Source organism: Phoca vitulina, unplaced genomic scaffold, assembly GCF_004348235.1.
Source record: "Phoca vitulina isolate PV1807 unplaced genomic scaffold, GSC_HSeal_1.0 scaffold30, whole genome shotgun sequence".
Classification (NCBI taxonomy): domain Eukaryota; kingdom Metazoa; phylum Chordata; class Mammalia; order Carnivora; family Phocidae; genus Phoca; species Phoca vitulina.
This window is the reverse complement of record NW_022589733.1, coordinates 23,407,947-23,414,194: the sequence shown is the minus strand read 5'-3', so window position 1 is coordinate 23,414,194 and position 6,248 is coordinate 23,407,947. Positions and strand designations below refer to the sequence as shown.

General features: G+C 45.8%; 1 protein-coding gene across 2 annotated transcripts in view; it reads left to right on the top strand.

Moving 5' to 3' along the window:
* The window catches only part of IL34 (interleukin 34), a 57,569-nt gene that overhangs the window by 412 nt on the left and 50,909 nt on the right, over positions 1–6,248 (top strand). The gene's annotated exons all lie outside the window — the stretch shown is intronic.

Here is a 6,248-nt window from a genome sequence, read left to right as displayed (position 1 = left end):
CCCCCCCCCCCCCCCCCCCCCCCCCCCCCCGCCAAGCAGCTCTGAACTATGTCTCAGAAATGGTGTGAATTCTCTGCGTGGTTCTTCAGCTCCGCAGGGAAAAAGCAGATCCAAATAACCATAAAGCAAGTTACTTTCCCGTGTTTTCTTGAGTTTTGTAAATCAACAAACCCACATTTTTAAGTGATTGTTGCGGGTTACTGGTGGCTGCCCCACTGCATGTTGCTTTAGGTCTTTAGATCTTTAAGTCCTCTGTGTGAATTAGCACATGCATGAATTGCCTTATCAAAAATTAATTGATTTTAAGTTCTTTAAAAAGGGGAAAAAGAAAATGCCATAGGTGAGCCTTCCTCGTTCAGATTCTGAAATTAAAATGAGTTCTGCTTTTACACTTCGCATTTATTTTAAATGCACAAAACCCAACTACTATAGGTCATACTCAAGGTTTACATGCTGTCCACCACATTAACAAGTCCGTCCCAGCACAGTTGGGAAGCTGGGTTGCTTCCAGGTGTTTTGCAGTTAGTAATTTGGCTTTTATGGACAACACTGAAAATAACTTTTTCAAAGTTTTTTAGATTTTTTTCCCCTCTCCTTGGAGTTTATTCTCCATCCAGAATGAATGAACACTTGGGGCAAAGGGCAAGAACATTTTTGTAGCTCAGTTCATGTTATACATGGGGTGAGCTCGCTCAATTATGTGACTAACTTCTAATTTCCAGGACCATGATGGTATGATGGGGTGGGTAAGGAACTTGTTTTCTCTGAGGATTTTTCAGGAAGGAGGCGATTTGCGTAGTGTTTAAGACTTGACCTGTGAAGGCAGGCGAGCCTGGGTTTGTATGCATAACTGCCTGACCTTGAACTCTCACTTAATAATTGTGCCTCAGTTAGTTGACATGCAGAATAGAGATTATAAAAATGATTAGTGATAGAGGATTTGTAAAGCACTTGGCACAATGTCTGGCACTTAAAGCACTCCTGGTAGGCTTTCCCTGGGCCATTTTACCAGTTGGACAGAAGGTCATCTCAAGGGCATCTTCTTGACTCTTCTTTCCCAGCCCCATTATAACTGGAGTGAGAGGCTTCTCCCCTGTTAGAGGATTTTTTTTTTTTTTTACTTACTATTTTTTTTTACTTACCTATCTGTACTATGGCTGGAGAGCTGGGTGTTAGGACAGCAGGTCATGTCAACCTCTTTCTTTCTGCAGGTTCCCCAGACTCTTGGCCTTCTGCCATCTGATCTAGATGTCACCCTTCCATCTCTCAGCCTCCTGTGTCAAAGTGCAGGCTTAAGTGATCCCTGGAGAGAGTGGAGAATTCCCCAGACATCTAGGGGCACACCTGTTAACCCACTAGGTTATTGGGAGGCCATCTATGAGGCGCAGTGGAGTGAGCACAGGCTGGTCAGGCTGGGTTCCAGTCCTGGCTGTGGGCAGTCATTAGACTGAGCATCGATTTCTTCATCTGTAAAATGAAAGTTAATGCCTGTGTCATAGAATCACGTGCAATAACATGGGTAAAGCATTTGGCACATAGGGGCCCATTACTGTGGAAGGTCAAGGCCATGCTCCAGAGCCTTTGGGAAGATACCAGAATTAGCCATAAAGGACAGGCAGAAAACTCACATGCTTGTTTTCTTGGTCAACAATCATTTACTGGGCTGGGTGGCCGTGGTGCTAGAAATGGGCGAGACGCGTAAGACAGATACCATGCTTTGGATACGGGCACACAGCCCAGGACAGAGGAGACAGTGACAGCAGCCTGGGGGCTCCGGGACAGCTCCCTGCTTACCAAGGAAGAACAGGCTATTAAGCAGAAGTGGGAGAACGCAGAGTCTGGGGAAGGGTGGGAAGTTCAGGAGGCTACAGGGCTGGAAGAGTGGGGTATGAGGTGAGAGGAGTCAGTGGGGACCAAATTTTGAAGGACCTTGAGAATCATGTGAGAATTTGGACTTCATCTTAAGGATGTGGAGATTTAAGTGGGATTGGGGATGCCTGTTCTGGCAGCTTTTGGGGATGGTTTTGGAGGCCTGAAATGCACCCAGCCTTCCACCCCATCTCAGGGGCTTTAATGGTACCCCAAATAAATAAATGCACAGGATAGGCTCAGGTTGGGGGAGCCTGGCCTGGAAGTTGGGGTGCTGGGTTCTGGGGTTCTGATCCCAGTTCCACCACCAGAGTGGGTGGGTCTCCTCTTCTGCCTCAGTTGAGGGTTCAGGGCTGGTAGGCTTCCTATAATTCTTCCCTTCTGGGGGTCTGCAAAAAGTCTTTGGAAGCTGTAGTTCCCCTCACCCCCACCCCCGACGCAATACTGTCTGGTGGCAGTCCCTGACTCAGTCTTGGTAGAGGCATTTTGTCTGAAATGGGCAATGTGGCCCTTTAAACGCCGGGAGACTCCATGGAGGTTTGAGAACGGTGGCCTCCAGGCCTGCAGCAACCACAGGGGATTTCTGTGAGTCTTACACACTTACATGTGAGGGCCATGTCCCAAGTAGGGGGTGTTGTTCCCTGGGATCTGAGCTGCATTTAGCCTGGGAACCTACCTCCTGAGCTTCCCAGGGGCTGCCAGGAGAGTTCTGTCTGTGCATCTCAGCCAGGAAGGACCAGTGACCACGCCTGGAGAACTTCCAATTTTTCAACATCCTTACCAATACTTGTTATTGTTTGCCTTTTTGATAGTAACCATCTTTATGGGTGTGGGGTGATAGTTCATTGTGGTTTTGATTTACATTTCCCTAGTGACACGTGATGCTGAGCATCTTTTTGTATACCCCTGTTGGTCATTTGTATATCTTCTTTGGAGAAATATCTGTTTATGTCCTTTGTGCATTTTTTTTCCAGTTTATTGAATTTTTTGTTGTTGAATTGTAGGACTTTTTATATATCCTGGATATTAACCCATTATATTTGTGGATATTTTCTTCTATTCCATAGGTTGGCTTTTCACTCTGTTGATTGTGTCCTTTGATGCACAAGTTTTCAGTTTTAATGTAGTCCCATTTATCTATTTTTGCATTTGTTGCTTGTGCTTTTGGTGTCCTATCTAAGAAATAATTGCTAAGTCTACTGTTACAAAGTTTTTTTACCTGTGTTTTCTCCTATATGAGTTTTGTAGTTTGGGATCTTATGTTTTTTTTTATTTTTAAGATTTTATTTATTTATTAGAGAGAGTGAGCAGGAGGGAGAGGGAGAGAGAATCTGAAGCAAACTCTGTGCTGAGTATAGAGCCTGATGCTGCGCTTGATCCCACCACGGTGAGATCATGACCTGAGCCAAAACCAAGAGTCGGATGCTTAACCAGTGGAGCCACCCAGGCACCCGGATCTTACGTCTTTGCAGGCATTTTAATGGCTTTATTGTTTTTATGACATATGTTTATTAGAAAAAATACTAACAATTCATGGGGCGCCTGGGTGGCTCAGTCGGTTAAGCGCCTGCCTTCGGCTCAGGTCATGATCTCCAGGTCCTGGGATCGAGCCCCACGTGGAGCCCCGCATCAGGCTCCCTGCTCAGCAGGGAGTCTGCTTCTCTCTCTCTTCCTCTGCCCCTCCTCACTGCTCATTCTCTCTCTCAAATAAATAAATAAAATCTAAAAAAAACAAAAAACTAACAATTCAGAAAAGCAGAGGAAGAAAAGAAAATCCTAATCCCACTCCCCCACTCCCCCAGAGGTAACCATCCCCTAAGAATATTTTACTGGGAAACTCTCCAGACAATGCCTTACTTTATCACTTCTCAAACTGTAACCTACACATGAATCACCTGAGGATTTTGTTAAATTCTGATTCCAAAGGCCTGAAGTAGGCCCAAGATTCTATAGTTCTTTTTTTTTTTTTAAGTACGCTGCACGCCCAGCATGGAGCCCAAGATTCTATTTCTAACAAGCTCTTAGGTGATGCTATTGCAACTGATCAGGAAACCATACTTTGAGCATCTGTAGTGTATATAAACACACATGCAGTTCTGTATGTTCTATGGGATCATCTATACATGACCTACTTAATAACCTGTGTTTTCTCCCCACTCAACATTTAGTGCCATGGAAATGCCAATAAATACAGAGCTCCCATTTCCTTTATAGTGATCATATACTATCCAATTTCATGGTAGGTTGCTAGTTCAACTAGTGCCCATGGATGAAATTCAGGGCACTACCAAATTGTCATTGTTATAAGTAACGCAGTAGCAAACATCTTTGTGACCATGTCTTTGTTTGCCTGGAGGTATTATTGTTACTTTGTATTTTTTTTAAGTTTATTTAATTAATCTCTACACCCAACTTGGAGCTTAAACTCACAACCCAGTGAGATCAAGAGTTGCATGCTCTTTGGACTGAGGCAGCCAGGTGCCCCCTATTTATTTGTTTTTCAAAAAGCCAACCAGAACTAATACATTCAAATGTGTTACTCCTAAAAGAAGTCACCTGGGAGGCTAGACCCTTAATCTCAAGGCTCTGCCATCCCCCATTGGTGGAGAGCAGAGCACTGTGGGATAAAGGTGGGATAGGCCTGGGTGTGTGATGAGGCAGGGGTGCCAGCAGAGTCGGCCCCCAGTTTTCAGCCTGGCATTGTGGATCTAGTGATCATTTAGTACCCGCAGCTCTCTGCAAGATTTGACTATCTTCCTGATTTTACAGATGAAGAAACTGAGAGGTAGGGAATACTAGCTTGCCCAGGGTCATGCAGGTGGGATGCGGTAGTGCCAGGGATGCGCCGACTCTGCATCTGCATGCTGTTTGCTTGAGTAACCTCGCAGGCCTGTCCTGGCCCTACCCCTTCCCCCAGCCACTCTGGTCTGGGCCCCCCTGCACAGGAGAAACCAGAATCCGTGAGCTGCATGGGCGCCTCTCCAGCCCCTCATCCCCTCCCCTCCTGCACTCTGCTCTAGATGCTGCGGAGCCAGCCCTGAACCCCACTCTCTGTTGTAGCCATACCAGCTGGAGAGGGAGGCCCCCTGAAGAGGCCTCCAGGCCAAAGGCTCTGTGGGCTGTGCAGGGTCAGGGCTTTGTTGGATGCTAATTTCAGGATTGCCTGGGTCTGGGAGATCCAGGGGGCTGGGGTTGTGGGGATGGGGAGGTCTTCCAGATCCCTGCCTCCTCCCTAGCCAGGCCGTGAATGGAGCTCTGAGGACATTGGAGACCCCAGGGTGGTCACTGACCAGTTGGACAGCAAGCATGTGCCAGGATGGGGGCTGTTGAGAGCACCAGACAGTTGCAGACAGCCCTGAGCTTGAATCCCAGCTGTGTAATGTGCTGCCTGTGGGACCTTGGGCAAATCACAGCACCTCTCCAGTCCCACTTCCCTCTGCTGTGAAGTAGGGATAAAAAAAAGGCTCTCCCTATAGGTTGCATATGCTTTAGGATGGCTACTATTAAAAAACAAAATAACAAGTGTGGGCAGGGATGCAGAAAAATTGGAACCCTTGTACCCTGTTGGGATTGTTAGATGGTACAGATGCTATGGAAAACAGTTGAGCAGTTCCTCAAAAAATTAAAACTATCCTATGATCCAGCAATCCGACTCCTGGGTATATACCCAAAATAACTGAAAGCAGGGTCTTGAAAAGATAGTTACACCCATGTTTATAATAAAGCAGCCTTGTTTACAATAGCCAAAAAGTAGAAGCAACTCAATTGTCCATCAACAGATGAACAGATAAACTAAATGTAGTCTACACATGCAATGGAATATTACTCAACCTTAAAGTGGAAGGACATTCTGACAGGCTCCAACATGGATGAACTTGGAGGATGTTATGCTCAGTGAAATAAGCCAAATAAGACAAATACTGTATGATTCCACTTATATGAGCTACTTAGTGTTGTCAAGATTATGGAAACAGAAAATAGAGTAGTGGTTGCTAGGAACTGGAGGGGTTATGACTTCATGGGTAATAAGGTTTCAGTTTTGCAAGATGTAAAGAGTTCTGGAGATGGAGGTTAGTGATGGCTGCACAATACTGTGAATGTGCTTAATACAAATGCAGTGTACACTTAGGAGTGGTTAAGGTTTTATGTTCTGTGTATTTTACCACAATTTCTTAAATTGGGGGAAAAAACAGTACATACCTCACGGGTTTCGTGAGGTGGTGCATGTGAACTATTACTAGTGTCGGGTCTGGGGACTTCCCAGACTTTCTGCCTCGTGGACCCAGGTGTTGGGGTGTGTGTGTGTTTGTGTCCTTGTGGGGAGTGCCATTCTGCATGAGGTGCTCAGTGTGGGGTTCGGAGAGACTTCCTGGAGGACT